The following is a 23,262-nucleotide window of genomic DNA, read 5'->3' as shown; positions in this document are numbered from 1 at the left end:
TTCTAGAATTTGAACTCACACTCAAATAAAATTTGAGTTGTTTTAAAATAATGTGTCACATTGTATATATTTCCTGATCTAGATATGCATTTGCTTGATACTTTAAAATAAATTTAAAACAATTTGTGTCAAACAATAATATGTAAATTTTATCATCATCCCTGACATTGTCTTCATCTTCATTTTTTTCCTCCCACTAGAGAAACAAGATGTTACTTGATGATGAAATTTTCCCAGCACTAAATTCTAATATGCTATATAGAAGGGCAGTTCCAGTAGATAGAAATTATAGATGGCAGACATCCAGGGCTAATTGACTGCCTTTTAAGTGAAATAGCAAGAATGTCTTTGAAGGGACAGTTATACAACCTAATAAGAAATCTTCCAAAGGGCAGTGTGTTAGCAATTATTAGCTAGCACAAACTGCTGGGGTTAATGAATAATGCTAATCTCAAGCCACCTGCATAAACTCCTGCTCAAGATTTTTTTTCCTAGTTTTCTCTTGAGATGGCTATTTACTAACTAAAGTAGAGATTAAAGACTTGCAAAGAGATTTCAGGCACCAGCATCCTTTAGACATCTCTGGATGCAGAATGCTGATCTAAACACGGCAAAAACAGATCACAGAGATAGTCCCTTGACTTTTTCTTATCCAAGAGCCTGTCTCTTCACAGGCCTGGAAAACTAGCTTTTAACAAAAGCAGACAAGTTAAATAAAGGATTCCACAGGGAAAAGGAAAAATTTGAAACATACACAACTAAAACAACCTGTCTAAGCAACTTGGAAATGATGACAAGAAAACAAGTCAGTGTGAGTTGCTGAACCGGATAATATTCTGAAGCAGGTGAATACAGCAAAGACTAATTGTTGCCACCAAAAAGGGGAAGGGGAGTTTAAGAGCGTCTCATCCACAGCCTAGAACAGCATGCCACTGCAGAGCCAGCACAGGAGCAGGGCACCAACTTCAAGAATATCAAAACACTGAGGGGTACCATGAAAATTATCTTTTCTTCACATAGTTAAATTTTTCTAAACAAAAACTAATCTTTATGTTTCTACCCAGAGCCTTTACTTCTCTCCCCTAAATGGCTGGTGACTGAAGCACCAAATTCAGTAATGCAAAAGTCCTTCAGGTTCTCAGAAGAAATCTACAGCCTGTCTCCAAATACCTCCTTATTAATACTCTGTAATATACAGGCAACATAAAAATGCATCGTTAGGGGCCAGCCCGATGGCCGAGTGGTTAAGTTCATATGCTCCGCTTTGGCGGCCCAGGGTTCGGATCCTGGGCACAGACATGGCACTGCTCATTAGGCCATGTTGAGGCGGCCTCCCACATGCCACAACTAGAGGGACCCGCAACTGAAATATACAACTATGTACTGCGGGGATTTGGGGAGAAAAACAGCAAGAAAAAAAAGAAGAAGAAGATTGGCAACAGTTGTTAGCTCAGGGGCCAATCTTTAAAAAAAAGAAGGAAAAAAATCACTCTTTAAAAAAAACACGCATCTTTATCAAAAAGAAGAGAAAGATTATGGAAAACTTTTCTCAACCTTACCCTTTATTTGCGCTTGTTGGGTACCTTCCTAGATGGACAGATTGGCTTCCCGGCCTCTGGTCCATTGCCCAGAACTCTCCATCATTCCTGCCCTCCTCAGGTTGATTCCTTCCTTCAACTCAAATATAAGCAGATATCCTTCCTGCCCAAAACCTCTGATGATGCCTATGTCCCACAGGATACGGTTCAGATTCTCCAGACAGGCCCTTCGGGCCCTCTCCAATCTGGCAATTTCCCATCCCTTCAAACACGTCTCCAGTAAACCCAATCATGTTTCAGTCACACAACTATACGCAGTTCCCTAAAGGAACTCTGGAGCTGCGTATATCTAGGCCAACATCTCTCAAACACCAGTGCTCCAAGGGGCTTGCCAGAAACAGCTTAGGAAATAATGCTCTGGCTTTGCCTCTGTCTGCCGCGCCCTCTCCTCCACACCTCCAGGTCCCAGCCTTTTGGAAGGTCCACATCAAAGTCTGTCTCTGCCAGGAAAAGAAGCGACTCTGTGCTTCCCCAACACTTACAGAAAATACTCCAGCTCTCTTTTATCACTTTATAGATGAACATCTGTACAATGCATTATGGTTTACAAAAAACTTTTGTAAATAGTGTCTCTTTAAATTTGCAAAAATGTTCTGCCTTTTCAGTACTACTTTCTTGAGGAAGGATGAAGAGATTTTCGGAATCTCAAATAAGTTACTTCTATCTGAACCTCATTTTTATCTGAAAAATAGGAATAATAATAGCAAACTTAAGGAATCATTGAGAATATTTTATTATTATTATTAAAACAAGGTACTTACTCCCAAGGACCCAACAGAGTTCCCACACAAAGAACACAAACTCATGGACTGTAAACAAAATTTGATTGGCACATGTATTGAGTTTGGTCTGCACAGTATTTTTTTCAGTTGAGGCAACGCTTAAAGATTAGGAGTTCACGTAAAACCCAGATGAGCTGTCCAGGTTCTCTCTCTTCTAAGCAGAAGGAGAAGAACGGGAGGAGGAGGAGATTTAACATGCTTGTACAGCAGTAATGCCCTGGAGTTGGGCCGCTGGTGTTGCCTTTGAAGAAGATACTCATTTCCAGTGTGTCACAGTCCCTGTCAGTCCCTATTGCCTCCTTGACACTAAAGCCAGTGTCAGTCTCCATTTATCATACACTGGGTTTTTTTCTCATAGAAGAAAAATGTATCTCAAATGCGTCTCTATCAAAATTGGAAAAGTGAAAGATAATCCAAGAGGGCTCATGTTTCAAGAAAACCAGGAAACAGCACAAGCTCTGTGGAGGTGAAAGCTATTTCTAAACATCTAATAGTCAAAGAAAGTGAGTCCGTGTCTTATACCTGGTGCTACAGTCTGAATGCCTGTGTCCTCCCAAAATTCCTATGTTGAAATCCTAAGCCACAAAGTGATGGTACTGGGAGGTGTGGCATTTGGCAGGTTAGGTCATGAGGGTGGGCCCCTCACAAATGGGATGAGTGCCCTTGAAAGAGGCTCCAGAGTTTGCTTGCCCTGTCTGCCATGTGAGGTCAGGGAGAGAAGATGTCTGTCAAGGAGGAAGCAGGCTCTCGCCAGACGCTGAATGTGCCAACACCACGCTCACGGACTTCCCAGCCTCCAGAACTGTCAGAAAGGCATCTTTGGTTTATAAGCCACCCAGTCTATGGTATTTTGGAACACCAGGGCTGCTGCACTCATTTATGTTAGAGCCTGGTCTCTGACATCATTTGGATTTGCAATCCCAGAACTAAACTGTGAATTCCATGGAGAGAGAAACAGATGATACTCTGTTGTCATTGTTGTTTATTGCCATATCTTGCATGCCTAGAACAATGCCCGGCACAAAGTAGATCCTTGAGAAGCGTTTGTTGAATAAACATAGTCTAACAATAAGGGAGACGGCTACTTAGAAATAATAACTGCAATGACACAGTGGCAAGCACCACAAAAGAAGTATACACAGGATACAATGAAAACATGATGGGCTTTGCCTCGTCATCCAGTGTACCATGTATCAGGGTAAACAGAAAGGTGCCTATCCCTCACCCATGCTCCACCGCCCTGCCCACGCTGACGTTAGCTTCCACGGTGCGCAGCAGTAAAGGCTCTCTGTGAAGGTCAAGATAGTAAATATTTTAGGCTGTTTGAACTAAACTATGTCTGTCACAACTATTCAATCCTGCCACCATAGCACAAAAGCAGTCATAGTCAATATGGAAACAAGCGAGCATGGCTGTGTCCCAATAAGACTTTATTTGCAGCAACAAGCCTCATTGGCCCATGGGCCATAGTTGCTGCATCTAATTCCAGGAGGATAAGGACTAGTTTTAACATCTTTGTCGTTTGTTGACTTGAATTGAACTATTTAGACTCTGATCTTTGCTGATATGTATGTTTTATTCACTTGCAGCGATGGTAACTGGCACTAAGCACCTCCAGAAAAATGTTGCTGCAGAAATGGAGGCAGCATCCCTTTTTGGGGCACGGCTTCCCAATGGGAAGAAAACTGTTTGGACTTTTGCATTTCAAGTCCTGAGCTCGGTACTATGGCTTTGTCTTAAAAAGATCCAAAGGAGTGTCAGCTTAGAAACCCAAATAGTTGTTCTGGTGTAGGGAAAATCGACCTTATTTTCTCTGATGAGAACTCTAAGAAGGATATTTACTGTGATTAGGTTGGTTCCCTAAATTATAGTTTAGCTAGCTGGGATAGAAGAAAAAGGATAACAAACAGACACTGCATTATCCACATGCGATAGTGTCTCAGTGAGAGAGCAACACAGATCATCAGGTTAAAGGAAAGCAAACACCCCCATGTGGAAATTAACAGTCTCCTTAGTCCTGGTGGTTCCCGCTGGGGCTGCAAAATACTATTCTATAATGGAAAGCTAGAGAAAGCACAGAGACAGGGACGGAGAAAACGGAGGGATAGAGGAGTCAATAATGAGGAAGAGGATACAATGGGAGGGGAAGAAACAGTGAGGAAAAGAGAAGAGGAGGAGACCCATCCGTGAGCCCGTGGTGCGGAGGGCAGACTGTCAGGTGTTCCTTCAAGGTCATGTAAATATTCCAGGGTCATGGATGACTAAAGCTTGATTCACAGTATTTTAAAAATCTAATATAGAGTATTTTACAGAAGTGAAGGTAATTGGCTTATTTCAATTCTATACGTTGGCTCTCAAACTGGCTCCCACACACAGAAGGCAAGGAGACATGAAGAAAGAGGTGGACCACCCCAGACTGGCAGGCGGCAGGTTTAATAAGCGAGGGAACTTACTTGTGAGGCTTGTCTTGGGAGGCTGCAAGATGCGCAGATCTTCATACCGGCCTGCCAGAATCTTCAAAGTTCACCTGGAGGCCTTCACTGAGTCCAGTCACAGATTCGGTCCAGGTGATCTCAACACCTTTGCTCTCTGGAGGCTGCATCCATGAAAATGGCTCCGGCTGTGGGGACCATGGTGGGAAGTCCATTCCCAGGACAGGGGAGGGGTGAGGAGCCTCTGACTGCCCAGGGCCAGCTCTGCCGTCAACCGGTGGTCACATCCTCTTGATGACCTCCTCCAACACTATGAAACAAAACATCTATTTTGAATTCAGACCAAAAGTAATTGATTTAGTGTCCACTTGATGTGTTTGGGTCCCTCAGATCTGACTGGTGTGCACTATGCTTCCTCCACTTGCTCTCTCTGTCATGGGAAGAATCCCGCTGCATCTGCCAGTGAAAGAAAACACACAAGCCGTAAGATAGGCCAGAAATTACCAACACTGTCTCAACTGCCATTTAACTTGACTTCAGTGAGTAAGTAAGAAGCTGGGGCTTACGAGTGTGAAAGGAGTGCATGAGGAACTCTAGAGAAAATTAACTCCCATGGTACAAACTCTGAAACCACCGTTGAGACCAAAATGGTGGGAAGAACATATATTTTCTTTTTCCTGTAATTTTTCCTCCCTGTTCCAAAATGGTCTCCAGATCCTTGTGTTTCCTCTTTAAGGGAGTTCCTGTTGCATGGCCCAAGCAGGAGTTGCCTAAAGATTATTCATCTTTCTGAATTTTTTTGTCCCTAAAAGTCTAAACTCATTTAGGGAGTCTGCAGGGTAAGAAAGGAAGGAAATCAGTGAATGCTTGGAGGGAGAGCTTCTCCGAAGACTAGGAAAGGGATTGAGATCTGTGGGTTCCACAACAGGGAGGCCCCACAAAGTGAGCAGGTGGCAGGGCCCTGATAGGAATGACTGCTGTCCGTGTGCAGGGAGACTGGACATGAGGTGCCCGGGCCCCCAGCCTCACAGCAACCCAGGCTCCAGCCTGTAACAAAAGCAGCAGAGAAAGACAAAAACTGTACGGTATGACTATTTGTGGAATAAAAAAAAAAATCAAATTCATAGAAACAGAGAGTAGAATGGTGGTTGCTGGGGGCTGGGAGTGGAGGAAGTGAAGAAATGTTTGTCGAAGGGCACAAACTATCTGTTATAAGATGAATGAGTGCTGAGGAGCTAACACACAGCATGGTAACTATGGTTAATAATATTTTATACTTTGAATTTGCTAAGAGATATTAAGGCTTCTCATCATCATCAAAGAAAAAGGTAACTAGGTGAGATGATGGATATGTTAATTTACTTGTTTGTGGTAATCATTTTTGTGTATGCATATATCAAATCATCATGTTATACACTTTAAATATATACAATCTTATTTGTCAATTATACCTCAACAAAGCTCGGGGAAAAGACATCAGGAGGGCTGGCCCTGTGGCTGAGTGGTTAAGGTCACGCGCTCCTCTTCAGCGGTCCAAGGTTCACTGGTTCGGATTGTGGACACGGGCCTGCACACTGCCCATCTAGCCGTGCTGTGGCAGCATCCCACATGGGCAAGCTGGAATGACTTGCAACTGGGATATACAACTATGTACTGGGGCTTTGGGAAGAAAAAAAAAGAGGAAGACTGGCGACAGATGTTAGCTCAAGGCCAATCTTCCTCACCAAAGGAAAAAACAAAAGTACAACAGGAATGTTAAAAAAAAAAAAATCAGCAGAGCCTCTCCCCATCAAAGACAGAGTGAGGGCCGGCCTGGTGGCTCAGCGGTTAAGTTCGCATGTTCCGCTTCTCGGCGGCCTGGGATTCACCAGTTCGGATCCCGGGTGTGGACATGGCACCACTTGGCAAAAGCTATGCTGTGGTAGGCGTCCCACATATAAAGTAGAGGAAGATGGGCATGGATGTTAGCTCAGGGCCAGTCTTCCTCAGCAAAAAGAGGAGGATTGGCAGCAGTTAGCTCAGGGCTAATCTTCCTCAAAAAAAAAAAAAAAAAGACAGAGTGACCTTGGGCAGAGACCCATTTGAACCAAAGACATGAGAATCATCCCCAAATACTCGCACTGTAGGATTCCCCCCAACACTCACCCCATCCTCACCCGCACCTTTTTGCAATCTGGAGACTGAGAAAACTGCCATGATTCAGATTGAATTTCCAGCCGATATAATGAGATGAAGCCTCAGATCAGATTAAATTTGATTTAGAGAAGTAAAAGAAATTTCTTACACCTAAAAGTTGGGATGGAATAAAATTCATTGCTGCTGTAGCACTTTTTAATGAGTCGCTTTAATTTTGTACAGTTCAGTCACGTCTCACATTAAACGCAAAGTAGATTCATTCTTATTCTCAGCCTCTTCTACTCCCAGCTCATGAGCTACAATGTGTCAGACACTGTTTTCAGCACTCTCCTGCAACTCTGTGAGGGAGAAATTATTAATGCCCCCATAGTACAGATGAGGAAACTGAGGCACAGAGAGGTTAGATAACTTACGAAGGTCCCACAGCTTGTGAGCAAGAGAACTGGAACTCAAAGCCAGGCAATACGACTACAGAGGCCATGGTCTCCATCAGCCGGCTGCTGTCCTGGCTCTGCAGGCTGCGGGGGGGGGCCCTCCCACCTTCAGACAAGAGCAGTCTGCCTCGTGAGGAACACGACGCTCCACATGCCCTCAGCATCCTGGTGTAGCCATATGATAGCAGATGTGAAGACTGCACGTTAAAACAAAATAAGCCTCAGTGAATAGCTGTTGATGAAATGAATATTTTCCTTGACAATCTACAAAACCAGAAACTTAAAACCTTTATCAGAAATAGTGCTTATTCTAGTGCTTTCAGGTTTTAAAAACACTATCCGGAGGTCCAACCAGTAGCACAGAAATAAAGAAAGCCTTCTCGGCCCCTCTCTCGTTAAAGCCGCCTGCGCCTTCCCTCCCAGGGCTTGTGGGCGTGGCGCCTGCAAGGAGGGCGACCTGAGAGGGCGGAGCAGAGGGCGCAGCAAACTGTCCGAGGTGGGAAACGGACAGGGACAGGTATCGCCACCTTCACTCTGGAGCGTCAGCTCCCTCCACCCTAGACCCAAGAGGAAGACCGGGCTTGCCTGACCCGTGGGAGAGGATGATCCAGGGGAGTGTAAAACAGGGAGCAAAGATCTGATTAAAATCCCACAGCGTGTTCTCAGTCTAATCTCTTTTTTTCTTTCCAACACGATTTCAGCAATTATGTTTATCTCTTAAATGCCTCCTCTTGTTCACAACTTTGATGATTCTCACGTGGGCTGTAGACTGTTTACTCTAATTGTCTGCTTATTAACATATCCATTTTAAATGGCTAAAAATAGGACTTTGACTTCCGAAGTGAATGCCTGTTTACTGCCCTTCCTCAGGAGAAAGTAACTTTGGAAATACCTGCAAAGTACGTCCTGGGCGATGTGTCCATTCAATTTTCTTCCTATTTGTTTCTTTAAGGTAGAGTCTCCCATTTCCTTTCTGGAGGAGAACATGGGGGCGAAGGATGGCTGGGCCCCACAGAAAATATCACAAGAGAGCAGTGACAAATGAAAAAGGTTTCCCTAGGAGAATGCGAGAGTGACCACTCTTTCTCCTAGGGCCACCGACCTACTGCTTTCAGTTTTAGGAAAGAGATCAAATAATGAACATAAAGTATTTTTCCTAATATATGCCAGCCATTAAAAATGATACCATTTAAGTTCAATTTTTTCATGTAAAGAAAAACCATCATTCGATTACTCCAGCAGCAAAAAATAAGATTATTCATCCTTACCAAAAAAAAACCAAAAACTCTCCTTTGGAATGAGGAACATGAAGAAGCAGCATAGGACTTTTTTCTTTACAAAATTGAACATTAAAAAATACGAATTTAGGGGCTGGCCCCGTGGCCGAGTGGTTGAGTTCGCGCGCTCCGCTGCAGGCGGCCCAGTGTTTCGTTGGTTCGAATCCTGGGCGCCGACATGGCACCGCTCGTCAAAGCATGCTGAGGCAGCGTCCCACATGCCACAACTAGAAGGACCCACAACGAAGAATATACAACTATGTACTGGGGGGGGGGGGGGGCTTTGGGGAGAAAAAGGAAAAAATAAAATCTTTAAAAAAAAATACGAATTTAAAAACATTTAAATATGAATTAAAACAATCAAAGATCAAAAGAGTCATTTGTAAAGACTTGGAAACCTACCCAGCATAGCCCCTGAGCCTTTATAAATGTGTGCCGTAAGTGGTGCACGTCAGTGCCAAATAATAATTCTCCACATTTTATTAAGAATCGTCTCCAGCCCGACACATGGAAGGAAACATAAGAGCTGCGGAGAATTGCAGCAATATATTTAGTTCCTTTAAATCTCGACTTCAATCACCTTTCATACAGTAAAAGAAATGAAAGGAACTTTGTAAGCTCTACAAAGGAAATTAAACTTATTGATATATGCTAGAAGACCCAAACCAGTTCCTCTCGTCCAGACCCCGTAATTCTCACCGCAGACCAGGCTCTGCGTCACTCCCTCTCATGGGAGCTGAGAGGAATGATTGTCTCTGATCATGTATCACCATCGTTAACCCTAAGGAAATATGACCACCACCCCTTGCATATGAAAGGGAGGAAAAGGAAAAGAACAATCATCCTCAGCTTCCAGGCACCGACTGTTCTATCTTTCACAGGGATCCATGAATCTTCCAAAATTAACCATGACAGATAAGCATTCTCTAAGATTTTGCAGGATGCTGCTGGCACGTTTCTGTGAAGTAAAGTGATTGCTTTGCCCTCAGCGGAGGAAAAAGAAGAGAGGGCGTAGAAAAATAAACCAGCTTGAACATAAAATTATAAAGCTGAAGAAACAACATACGAAAAAAACATCCCACCCATTCTCAACTTTAATCATCTCAAAACCTAAAGGAGAATTAAACTTATTTTCCCAACTGAGGTCATTTTTGCTAAAATTGCAAAACCAGTCATTTTGCCAAAAAAAAGGAACAAATAATAAAGATTTTGTGCTGTCCAGAGTAGAAGCTATGAATTAAAGAAGGAGGAGAGACGAGAATGAGGTTCAGCTGAAAAGAAGTTATTTCAGTTAATATGTTCTCTACCATGTACTTCAACAATAATTAATCAAAATCCAAATTATAAAAGTTTTCTGACAAAATAATTTCTAAATCCATAGCTGACTTCAGGAGACTTTGAATAATCAATCGTATTTGGAAACTTAAACATCCCTCAGATATTTACTGATAATTATTCATAATTAAGCAAAGGAGTGATCTTTCTACTCATTATGAACTAAATACTCATGGAACAGTAAAATTCACTCAATTATTCTTCATTCGAAAAATTTTTATGAAAACTCTACTTTGTGCCACGCATTCTTCTAGAAACTGGAGGTACAGCAGTGAACAAGAGGGGGAAATCTCAGCTAGAATGATGGAAGAACAGAGCTTTCATTCCAGTAAAGACAAATAATGAAAAAAATAAATAAAATATATGTATACTTGATGGAGATAAGTACTAGGGAGAGACAAAGCAGGAAAGGATGGTGAGAGTACTGGGGGTGGCAGTATTTTGGGACAGGTGGAGGATGAATTAAATAATTGTTTTCTCTGAGAAGATAGCATTTGTGCAAAGACCTGAAGGAAGTAAGGGCAAGAAATGTTAATAGCTAGAGCAAAAGCCTTTCAGGTAAAGAAAACAGCAAGTGCAAAGGTCCTGAAGCAGGGGTATGGCTGACATTCTAAAGAAACATCACGGAGTGCAGTATTTCTGGAGCCGTGAGAGCAGGAGAAAGTAAAGATGATATCACAGAGGTAAAAGAATGAGATGAAGATCTTGTGCATTCTTTTAGGCCATTGTAATTTTGGCTTTTTCTCTAAGTTGGGAAGCTTTTGGAAGGATTTGAAAAGAATGACATGACCTGATTTATACGTTAACAGGATCACTCTGATTGCCATGTTAAGGAGGACCATCAGGAGAAAGGCACGGCAACAGAGAGTCCGGGTAAAAGCCTTGTGGTTATCCAGATAAGACACGATAGTGACTAGGACCTGAGTGGTAGCAGTGAAGTGGTGAGAAGTGATCAGACTTGGCACGTATTTTGAAGGTAGAGTCAATAGGATTTACTGATTCAATGTTGGGGAATAGTGTGAGGAAGAAGAGTCAAGTGTGACACTGAGAATTTTGGCTGAGATCAATAGATTGAATTATTGACCCTAATTCTTCGTATTTCCCAGAATCCATGTCCTTCTCATGACCTCAATGTAGGCAGTGTCTGTTTTCCCACCACTTGATGATGGATTCAACCATAAACTTAACTTTGGCCAATGATACGTGTGTAGCAGTGACTGCCTGCTGGTTCTGATCCTACTCCTTAAGAGGCCCTACTCACTAGTTCTTGCCCTCTTGCCCCTCTGCCATTAGCATGAGAAGAATATGTCCTGCCCAGCCTGCTGTTCCAGGAAGACAAGAAACAAGTGGAGGAGAACTGCACAGGTGACCTGCAGACCTGCCCGGGTAAGCAGAGCTGCTTTCGCCTCTGAAGCCTGGAGCAGAGGCACCTCACCGAGACCCGTCTAGATTAGCCAACTCCAAATCAACCTTTGACATATGAATAGCAATAAATGATTATTACTTTAATCCCTTTGAGAGGGGTGATTTATCATGAAGCAATAGCTAACTGATACACTGAACAACTTAATGGATAGAGTTGTACTTACTAAAATAAGGAGGCCTGCAGGAGAAGCAAGTTTGGGGAAGAAAATCAGGCTCTTAGTCCTGGACGTATTGAGCTTCCCATTGGACTTCAAAGTGGAGATTGAAGATGAGTTGCATGTACCAGGGAAGAGGTCTAAGCTAAAATATAAATGTAAGAGTTGTTGGTGTTAGATGGTATTTAAAGTCATAAGATTAGTTAAGATTTCCAAGGAAGTGACTGTAGTTGAAGAATAGATGAAGTCCAAGCCTTGGGACACTTGTTTGTGAACAGGCTGAGGAAATGAGGAAGAACCAGCAAAGGAGAGCGAACAGGAGAAGCTAGAGAAGCAGAAGAGAGGGCCCAAAAGAGGATGGTGCCTGGAGGGCTGGTGAATACAGTGATGTAGAGAGCAAGTGACCCATTGTACCGAATGCCGTGCTGATAGGTGAAGTCGGGTGAAGACTGAAAAATGACCATTGGATCCTGCAATGTGAAGGTCTGGTGACCTTACTAAGTTTGGGTAGAGCGATACAGAAAAAGCTTGACTGGAAAGAGTTTGAGAAAATGGGAGGAGAGGACAAAGGTCGGTATACATAGATTGCTCTCTTTTTTCTCCAAAAGTCTAGTTTCCATCCATCACCATACAAATGTCCTCCTTTACAGCATTTGCCCTCACCTCACCAATGCATTCTTTTTTTTCTCTTTCTTGTTTCATTTATTTATCTATTTTTCAGGTGTACATTGTAATATATTTCAAATTCTGTGTAGATTACACCATGTTCGCCACCAATGACAATTACAATCCATCACCACACATGCGCCTAATCACCACTTTCGCCCTCCTCCCTCCTCCCTTCTCCTCTGGTAACCATCATTCAATCTCTGTTTCTATGTGTTTGCCGTCGTTTTTATCTTCTACTTATGAGTGAGATCATACGGTATTTGACTTCCTCCCTCTGACTTATTTCACTCAGCATATTACCCTCAAGGTCCATCTACGTTGTCACAAATCGCCAGATTTCATCATTTCTTATGGCTGAGTAGTATTCCATTTCGTACCACATCTTCTTTATTTATTTGTTGCTTGATGGGCACCAAGGTTGCTTCCAAGTCTTGGCTATTGTGAATAAGGCTGCAATGAACATAGGGGTGCATATATTTTTATGCATTTGTGTTTTCAAGTTCTTTGGGTAAATAACCAGCAGTGGAATAGCTGGATCATATGGTAGATCTATTCTTAATTTTCAGATGAAACTCCATACTGCTTTCCATAGTGGCTGCACCAGTTTGCACTCCCACCAGCAGTGTACAAGGGTTCCCTTCTCTCCACATCCTCTCCAACACCTATCGTTTCCTGTCTTGTTAATTATCGCCATTCTGACCGGACTGAAGTGACATCTTACTGTAGTTTTAATTATCATTTCCCTGATAGTTAATGATGTTGAACATCTTTCCATATGCCTGTTGCCCATGTGTATATTTTCTTTGGAGAAATCTCTGTTCAGATCTTTTGCCCATTTTTTAATTGGGTTGTTTTTTTGTTGTTGAGATGCATGAGTTCTTTGTATATTTTGGATATTAACCCCTTAACTGATATATGGTTTGCAAATATCTTCTCCCAATTGTTAGGTTATTTTTTCATTTTGTTGGTGGTATGCTTTGCATAAACAAGCTTTTTACTTTGATGTAGTCCAAATTGTTTATTTTTTCCATTGTTTCCCTTGCTTGGGCAGACATGGTATTTGAAAAAATGCTGCAAGACCGACATCAAAGAGTATACTGCCTATTTCTAGCAGTCTCACGGTTTCAGGTCTTACACTCAAGCCTTTAATCTATTTTGAGTTGATTTTTTGTGCACGGTATAAGGTCTAGTTTCGTTCTTTTGCATGTAGCTGTCCAGTTTTCCCAACACCATTTGTTGAAGACGCTTTTCTTTCTCCATTGCATGCTCTTGGCTCCCTTGTCAAAAATTAGCTGTCTATAAGTGTGTAGGTTTATTTCTGGGCACTCAATTCTGTTCCATTGATCTGTGTGTCTGTGTTTATGCCAGGACCATGCTGTTTTGGTTACTATAGCTCTGTAGTATATTTTGAAATCAGGGAGTGTGATACCTCCATCTTTTTTCCTTATCCTCAGGATTCCTTTGGCTATTAGGGGTCTTTTATTGTTCCATATAAATTTTAGGATCCTTTGTTCTATTTCTGTGAAAAATATTGTTGGAACTTTTATAGGGATTGCATTGAATCTATAGTTGCTTTAGGAAGTATGTTCATTTTAACTATGTTAATTCCTCCAATCCAAGAGCACAGAATATCTTTCTAGTTCTTTATGTCTTCTTCAATTTCTTTCAACGATGTTTTATATTTTTCAGTGTACAGATTTTTCACCTCTTTGGTTAAGTTTATTCCTAGGTATTTTATTCTTTTTGTTACAATTGTAAATGGGATTGTATTCTTAATGTCTCTTTCTTCTACTTTGTTGTTAGTGTATAGAAATGCCACTGATTTTTGTATGTTGATTTTGTATCCTGAAACTTGACTGTATTCATTTATTATTTCTAAAAGTTTTTTAGTGGATTTTTTAGGGTTTTCTATATATAAAATCATGTTGTCTGCAAATAGTGACAGTTTCGCGTCTTCTTTTCCAATTGGATCCCTTATATTTCTTTTTCTTGCCTGATTGCTCTGCCTATGATTTCCAATATTATGTTAAATAAGACCAATGAAAGTGGCCATCCTTGTCTGGTTCCTGTTCTTAGAGGGATAGCTTTCAGGTTTTCTCCATTGAGGATTATATTAGCTGTGAGTTTTTCATATATGGCTTTTGCTATGTTGAGGTATTTTCCTGCTGTGCTCATTTTATTTAGAGTTTTTATCGTAAATGGATGCTGTATCTTGTCAAATGCTTTCTCTGCATCTTTTGAGATGATCATGTGAGTTTTATTCTTCATTTTGTTAATGTGGTGTATCACGTTTATATATTTGTATATGTTGAACCATCCCTGAATCCCTGGAATAAATCCCACTTGATCATGATGTATGATCTTTTTAATGTATTATTGTATTTGATTTGCTAGTATTTTGTTGAGGATTTTTTGCATTCATGTTCCTCAGTGATATTGGCCTATAATTTTCTTTTTTTGTGTTGTCCTTGTCTGGCTTTGGTATCAGGATAAAGTTGGCTTTGTAGAATGAGTTAGGAAGCTTTCCCTCCTCTTCCATTTTTTAGAAGAGTTGAGAAGGATAGATATTAAGTCTTCTTTGAATGTTTGGTAGAATTTACCAGGGAAGCCGTCTGGTCCTGGACTTATATTTTTGGGGAGATTTTTTATAGTATGACACTTATTCTCAGTCATGTTGAGTATGAAGGATGCTTATAGTGGTATTGTGCCCCCACACAGGTCCCCACTCCTCCAGGGAGGGCTGCGTACCTTAGGGTGTCTCCCACCCAGCTGGCTGTGCAGCTCTGCCACTCACAAAGGTGGCTTTTTTCTCTCCAAAGGGAATTTCTGCCTCTTCTGCCTCAGTCAAGACTGTCCCTTGTTGTGGGAATTCTTTTTATCCAGTTTTCAGTTCTCTCTCTGGGGTAATTTTTCTAACAGTTCCTGGGAGGCGATGAGTTCAGAGTCCACCTATGCCACCATCTTGACGAGATCTCTATAGATTACTCTTTACAAGTTTTGCTATATAGAGGAGCAGAGAAGTGGGGAAGTTGTAAGAGAGATATGAGATTCTAAAAGGAGGTTTTGAGTTTGTTTAATGGGAGTGAGAATGGCTTTTCCTTTTTTCATATACTTATGAGAATGATCCAGCAAAAGAGGAAAATTTGATGAAGGAGAGAGGCGGACAAGTGATAAGCAGACGAGAAGACAGAGTATGGCCGTCCCCCTCATCCGCAGTTCCCCTGTCTGCAGATCCAGTTACCCAGGTCAACCCCAGTCTAACAATAATAAATGAAAAACTCAGGAAATAAGCAATTCCTAAGTTTTAAACTATGCCCCATTCTGAATAGCATGATGAAATTTTGTGCCATCTAGCTCCGTCCTGCCCAGGGTGTGAATCCTCCCTTTGTCCAGCGGTTCCACGCTCTGTATGTACCCACCCAGCAGTCACTTAGTACCTGTCTCAGCTATCAGATCAACTGTCGAGGTACTGCAGTGCCTGTGTTCAATTCACCCTTATTTTACTTAATAATGGCTCCCAAAGCAAGAGTAGTGATGCTGGCAATTCAGATACGCCAAAGAGAAGCCGTAAAGTACTTTCTTGAAGTGAAAAAGTGAAAGTTCTCAGCTTAATAAGAAACAAAAAACATGGTGAGGTTGGTAAAATCTAGGTAACTTTTGTTACAGTATATTGTTATAATTGTTCTATTTTATTATTAGTTATGGTTATTAATCTCTTACTGTGCCTAATTTACAAATTATGCTTTATCATAGGTATGTACGTAGAGGAAAAAATACAATATATACAGGGCTTGGCATTATCTGTGCTTTCAGGCACCCACTGGGGGTCTTGGAACATATCCTCCCCAGACAAGGGACAGCTCCTGTATATGAGAACTAATGCTAGAAGGTGAGCAGTTTTGGATGGGAGCTTATGGAAAGTTTCTCTTAATTGCTTATATTTTCTCAGCGGAATAGGAAGCAAATTCACTTCAGAAAAAGATGGGGCAGGGGATATGAGAGTTTAAGGAGAGAGGAGAAAGTAGGAATTAATAATCTAAGAGAGTGGGACAGTAAATGGACTATGGACTACATAAGTCTGGGCTGCATAAAGCCCACTTGAGGTGAGCGATCACAAATTTAAAGTGAGACTGGTCACACTGTTGTGTGTTTGTCTACAACCACGTTCTGTTACATGGGTGTAGGCATAGAGTAGAAAAGTAATTGGATTGATCCAAGGTTGGAATTTTCCCAAACAAAACTTAGAAAGCAAGAGAGTGCATTAGGGGATTTGAGGGTGTATGCAAGGAAGAGATAATGATTGACCATGGAATTTAAGCTGAAAAAGAAGGGAAATGTGTACAACAGAGGGGTGAGGAAAAGTGAAGAGTTTGGGTCGAAGGACCTTTAGAGTTGAGGTTACTGAAGGGAGCTGCAAAGTTAGCGCTGGTGGCAGAGAGTAGCTTTTTGAACAAGAACTTACGGAGAGGATGCAGTTATTGGCAACAACAAAGCTGGGACACGACTTTGAGGCGGAAGGGCTGCAGGAGGGTGAAGGACAAGACGTGTGGAGGAGAGGAGGTAAAGGAAACGAGAAGTCAGTGTACTGAGAGATTCATCTGGGCTCCAGTATTGAAACTGCCAAGAATCCCGTCAAGACGAGTGTTAGAGTGTCAGTGAACTAAAAGATAAAATCTTCCAGAAACGCAAACTAAAAAGTTTTGGGTTTGTACAACATATTTATTTCACACTTTAACTGAAATTGTAGTATGTAGCATTCAGATTTCCCATAAAACATTTAACAGGGATCTGAGAAGTGATAGAACTCTCTTCACCCATCTCCACTTAACCAACTCACCAGGTTACCCAATGTTCCCTGTCTCCCTGGAGAGATTTTCTGTTGAGGCCAGAGAATAAGAAAGCTGCTGGCAGCGACTGCTCTCTAGTCTGCGCAGCTCTAAGCCCATCTGAGTCGGATGCTTGCCAAGGGTCAGCTATGTCCGTTCCCAGCTCTGTTTATGTCTCTTAAACTTGCTTTTGTAATTGCATAATTTAATGAAATATCAAGTAAGTCAATGATATTTTAATGCAAAAAGAGAGTTGTGGCTTCTTTGAAAACCATATTGAATGCTTTAGAAAGATTTTATAAAGGTGTGTCACTAAAAAATATACTGTCAGGTTAGAAGGGAGTGAGACCATCATAAAATATTTTTAAAGAATCACGAAAATGTGAAGGTGCCAGCATGCGGGGTGCTGTGCCCATGTCTTTAGGTTATTGCCCCAGTTCAAGAAGTCGAACCAGGACTCACAATGAATTATGGGTGTGGTTGATGCAAGAAAGGTGATGTAGACCTCCAGTCAGGGGACCCATACTCACAATGAACACACTGGCTCTACATGAAAATATTGGTGAATGAACGTAAATTTTTATGTCCTTAAGGTAAGTAAAAGCTTTAAGGCATCTTTTTAAAATAATTCCCTGATTTAACCAACTTCTTCAATTAACCATTTTAACTACTGCCCTGCTTGCATTAGATCAAAGAGTTTCTGATGTTACTTTAAACTAGACCAGAATTTAGACAAGCAAACCACAGAGATCAAATGCTCCATTCCTAAAGGAAGTCTTTTATAAATATGGAAAAAACATTATCTCGTTGAACTGGGCAGTGACTTTGATTTTCATTGTTATTTGTGTAGAATTATCATTACTGAATGGGAACAATGCTACAAGAGCATTGAGGCCACATGCTTGCCTTTAAGGCAGGTTGCTCCCGAATTCCTAAATTGATGAGAATCTCTGCACTGAAGTTTCCTTTGATTCATTTTATATCAGAATAAGAGTTTTGATGTAATAAATTATACTCTAACTTTACATTCATTGTTCATTAGTGTAGGCTGCATATATGTGGTTATGAAGTAGGTAAATAATTAAACAGACCTGCTCTAGTCCAGAAGAATATACAACAGCGTGACATGGGAAATATAATAATGATTATGCTCCTGCACAGTTTGACCCAGTATTTCTGCCCAAATCTAGAACTTTAGATGAAATCACCAAAACCAGGCAGTTCACAGACAGAGAGAGACTCCTCAGAGCCTAAAATCAGAGTGCACATTGGGAGGGTAGCAAGGAACAGATGAGAAGTGTTTAGCATGGTAGAAGGGGAAAGCAGTCTCTTTTGAACACTGTGATGGACACTGTATTTTAAGAAGCAGAAAAAAACTAAAAAATTGTTGCAAAAAGTAAGAAATATCCTGTTCAAAGGAAGGAGCCTTCCAGAGTGGAATAAGAGCACCACGAGATAAGCAGAAAAGGATCCAAAAACTTGGACAGTACAAGAGAGAGAAAACTGGAACCAAAACTACTGCTCAACCACATTTAGCTAAGGTGTGTGCTCATTCTTTAGTGAGGACGAATTAAAATTCTGGCCTCATTATCATCATTAAAGTTTATCATATCTGATTATACTTAGGCTAACCAAATACTAAACTCTATATGTTTTCATCTCATAGTGTGAATTCTGTCAAAATTAAAGTTCAAAGTTAAAGAACTCTTCCAGGTATTGTAGGAGGTATGATCCAAGACTGAGTTGTAACCCTATTAACTACGGCATGCAAAATTCTAGTACCCCTCGTTGATATCATTTCTTTCAGAAAAATTTAGTGATATGTATCAGGTACTATAAATTCTTCAGACCGATTCATCAAGTGATACTACATCTAAGAATTGTCTATAGAAATGGAAAGTGAACAAATATTTATACACAATGATTTAGAAACAACCCAAATAACTTTGGAGAAATCATTAAATTATGGTATATTTATATGTTATTATTGTGTCTTCAATGGGACCAGAGAAGTAGCAAAATGGGTAATGTGTATGTGTACAAGGAAGAATGTTTGTTATTTTGAGAGTTGAGTGCTGAGTTCTTATCAAGATAGAAACTGTTTCCAGGTGAGAGAGAAGTAGCAAGCTCATACGCCTTAGGAGTCAGGCAAGTGACATAAATGAGTGAAATGTTCCATGTCTAAGAGATAACACGGAATAGTGATGGTGGGGATACGGCTCACTGAAGAGCACTTGGTCGTCAATAGAGACAGCCAACACTCGGCTCCATCAAGTTGTATCTGGGAATGTGCACTCAGTGTTGCCATCTCTTCTGACCTTTTTTTCCAAAAGGAGCTAACCCTCTGAATTTTGCTGATTTTTGCGTAATGGTCAGTACTGTAAAGTGCCAGTTGTAATTCAAGGGCTGCCATGGTTTCTTTATTACATCTGGCTTACAGGTTGAAATAAATTTAGATGCATGTGTGTGTGTGTGTGACAAGGTGTGACAAGGAGGCTCTCTGAGGATAGCCTGGATAGGCTGGAACTAGTCAAAGAGTAGCTAGCTAAGCTGTCCTGCAAAAAAGATTAATTTGGGGGAAGGGGAAATTAGAAAAAGGGAGAGAGGAGAAGAAATAAGAAACCAACTAACATAACAGTAGATGGGGGGGAGCAGCCCAGTGGCGCAGTGGTTAAGCGCGCACATTCTGCTTGGCAGCCCGGGGTTCACCAGTTGGGATCCCGGGTGTGGACATGGCACCACTTGGCACACCATGCTGTGGCAGGCGTCCCACATGTAAAGTAGAGGAAGGTGGGCATGGATGTTACCTCAGGCCAAGTCTTCCTCAAAAAGAGGAAGGACTTCCTCAAAAAGAGGAAAATTTTACCTACCAGAATGCATCCTACCAGAAGCATTCTACCATTCTTTTTCCTCGAAAAGAGGAGGATTGGCAATAGTTAGCTCAGGGCTAATCTTCCTCAAAAGAAAAAAAAAAACAGTAGAAGGGGTAAGAACTTGCAGGAATATGGATGTTTACATATCCAGTTCTTTGAGGTTGCTAAAAACCTTCAGCAAAGTATGCCATGCACACAAATCCCTCAGATGATGGTATTTTGGAAAAAACAAAGGATGGGAGCTGTTTCTTCTTCCTACTGGGTTAGTGTGGGCGAGGAAGAAGAGAACCACATTAGGAGTTGAGCGATAAGTGAGTTTTAAGGGTTTAATAAAACAGGAAATCATAGAGAGAGGTACCATAAAAACATAATCCTCCAAGAAGTGACAGAAATCATAACTAGGGCATTGGACATCCCATAAGACAGAAATTAGTGAGTATATTAAGGTTATCCTACCTGCTATCCCAAGATCTCAATGGTTTAAAATGATAGAAATTCATTTCTACTTCACATCACAGTTCAGCTGGTGGGTAGGACAGTAGGAGCTCTGCTCCACACACTTATTCAAATTCTCAGGCTGACAGTGGATACAACACACGGATTTCAAGCTCACCTGAGCATAGCATTCAGCTTGTTATTGGTAGCCATCCTACCAGAAGCATTCTACCATTCTACCGTTCTTGGTAGCCACATTCTACTAGCCATAATTCAATCATATGGCCATACCTAACTGCAAGGAAGACTAAGGAATGTGGTCTAGATGTGTGCCCAAAAGGAAAGGAAAACTATGTTCTCTGACTCAGTGAATTCAAGCCAAGTTTATTTAAATCTTAAAGAACTGGGTAACATGTGGATGAACGGATAGGTGGATGCATGGTTGGAATAAAAATAAGGATATATAGATTTAGGAGAGAGAGACAGACAGAGGCAGAGAACATAAACAGAGAAAAAAGAGAGAGAATCCTCAAATATCTGCGTATGCATATGTCCAGATTTGGGGGAACATATATTTAAACACAAACGGGCACTTTGTATGCTTTGCCCCTTCTTAGCCTTCTCCCAGAACTCCCATGATGCTGCCATGGTTCACATGACCCTGCCTCCTGAGACAAGGATCGACTACACTGTGGTGGAGTAGACACCTTACCCGAGCTGGACCAATCAGAGGCCCATTCAAGAGAATTTGGAATTGAGGCAGAGGAGCTGTAGTTGGGCTCTTGAACAGGGAAGTCATAGCAAAAGCTGCTATTCGTCCACTAGTTCCCTTTGTCCATAGTGATAGGGTTGTAGCTTGATGCGTGGTAGCCCAAGTAGATTGACATTTCCCAGCCTCTAACAGCTGGCTGTGGTTTGGTTCAAGTCAAAGGACTATGAGTGGAAGTGAAGTAAGGCACACAACTTCTGGATTATCTCCTACTTGAAAAATAAGCACTTTCTCCTGAACTAGCACTCTCTCTCCACTCCATCCCATAAATTGGAACTTGGATATACCTATGAACCAGCTTCAACCAAGCAGACAAAGACAATGCCTCAGGGAATGATAGAGTAAAAACGTAAAAGAAACCTAGGTTCCACAGTGACTGCATGGGGCAGACCTGCCCCGTCAACCTGGAGTGAGACAGAAATAAACTTCTTTAAGACAATGTGTTTTGAGGGTTGTTATACACAGCAGCTCAACCTTTACTGAAACTAATACAAAGGCCATGTCCAAAGCTGAGAAAGCTGGTCTTCAAAAAACACCAAAAGGAAGCAAAGATCAGAAAATAGTCCACCTTAGAGAAACGAAGAGAGTAAATGTTATTGCTTTCTTTTCAGTTACTAGTACCATTCTTTCTGGATATTCTTGAATTTCATGGATGCCCTTCCAACAAATATCCATTTTTGCTTGAGCTAGTTTGAGTTTCTGTTGCTTGTAGCTATAAAAACCTCTAACTAAGACTGTTAGAGGTCACAAGTGAGAGCAAGGAATACATCAAAATATCGAAAGAGGCTGTGTCTGTGAGGTAGAGGTACGTCATTTTATTTACTTATTTTATTTTTTTTAACTTCCCAAACATCCTATAATGAGAAGATATTGCTTTTCTAATAAGAAAGGTTATATTGAAAAAGTTTCTAGTGTAAGAGAGAGAAATCAGAAAAATAATCCCCCAATGGAATTCTCTCTGAGCCATACTTCTTGTCTGGGTGTGCCAGATATTACATCAATAATAATGATGCTCTTTATCAAACACCTATCATGTGTAAGGCACTGTGGTAGGAATTTTTAATATGTTAGTTCATTTAATCTTTGTACCGAACATATGAGAAAAATAATACTGTACTCATTTTAAGTCTAAGGAAATTGAGGCTCTGATAGATTAAGGAACATTCCAAAGGTCACAGAGCTGGTGATTCGTAGAGTTGGGATTCAGACTTAGGTCTGTCTTGCTCTGAAGCCAATCTCTTGTCACTAGACAATAAATAACCAGTAGTTTAAAGAAGGGGAAAAAATTACCTGCTGGAAGCCCTTTTTTTCAGCAAAGACCTACTTTGCTCCCACTGGAAGCCTTGTCATTGACAGGAGGACTAAAGACTTTACTTGCTTGTAATCTTCCCATTAGCATCAGGCACCTGGAAGTGGGGCGTTGCCTGTGCTCTCTCTGTAACCTCAGGCTGTGGAGGCACCTGGGCAGGGAGATGAAGGACTGTAGGACGTGATGTGGTGATATCTTTCCGTCATCAACGCTTAGTTCTGTAGTTAACAATCTGGGGCCATGCATATTCAGTACTCCTCTACTCAGCAGTAGCAAGGAGGAAACTGAACGTCAACCTGAATAAGCCCAAAGATACTAAAATAAATGTCTTTTATGTTTTTGAGGAAGATTAGCCCTGAGCTAACATCTGCTGCCAATCCTCCCCTTTTTGCTGAGGAAGACTGGCCCTGAGCTAACATCTGTGCCCATCTTCCTCTACTTTATACATGGGACGCCTACCACAGCATGGCGTGCCAAGTGGTGCCATATCCACACCCAGAATCCCAACTGGTGAACCCCGGGCCGCTGAAGCAGAGCGTGCGCACTTAACCACTGTGCCACCGGGCCGGCCCCAATAAGTGTCTTTTAAATGAATTAATGAGGACTCTGCAATCTCTAAGGCCATTAGAAAGAGAAACGCTCAAATAAATTTTGTATTCTGGGAGGGAGTGGGTGAGCAGAAAACAAGGGATTCCCTTCTTACTGGAAACTTGTTCATCTTGTAAATAACTGGGCGTATGGGGAGGGCTTCCACGCCTCGTATCACAACCTGGAATTTTTAGCAACTCTGAGCCACTTAGCTACTGT

The sequence above is a fragment of the Equus przewalskii genome, chromosome 29 (assembly GCF_037783145.1).
Source record: "Equus przewalskii isolate Varuska chromosome 29, EquPr2, whole genome shotgun sequence".
Classification (NCBI taxonomy): Eukaryota; Metazoa; Chordata; class Mammalia; order Perissodactyla; family Equidae; genus Equus; species Equus przewalskii.
Note: the sequence above shows the minus strand (reverse complement) of the source record.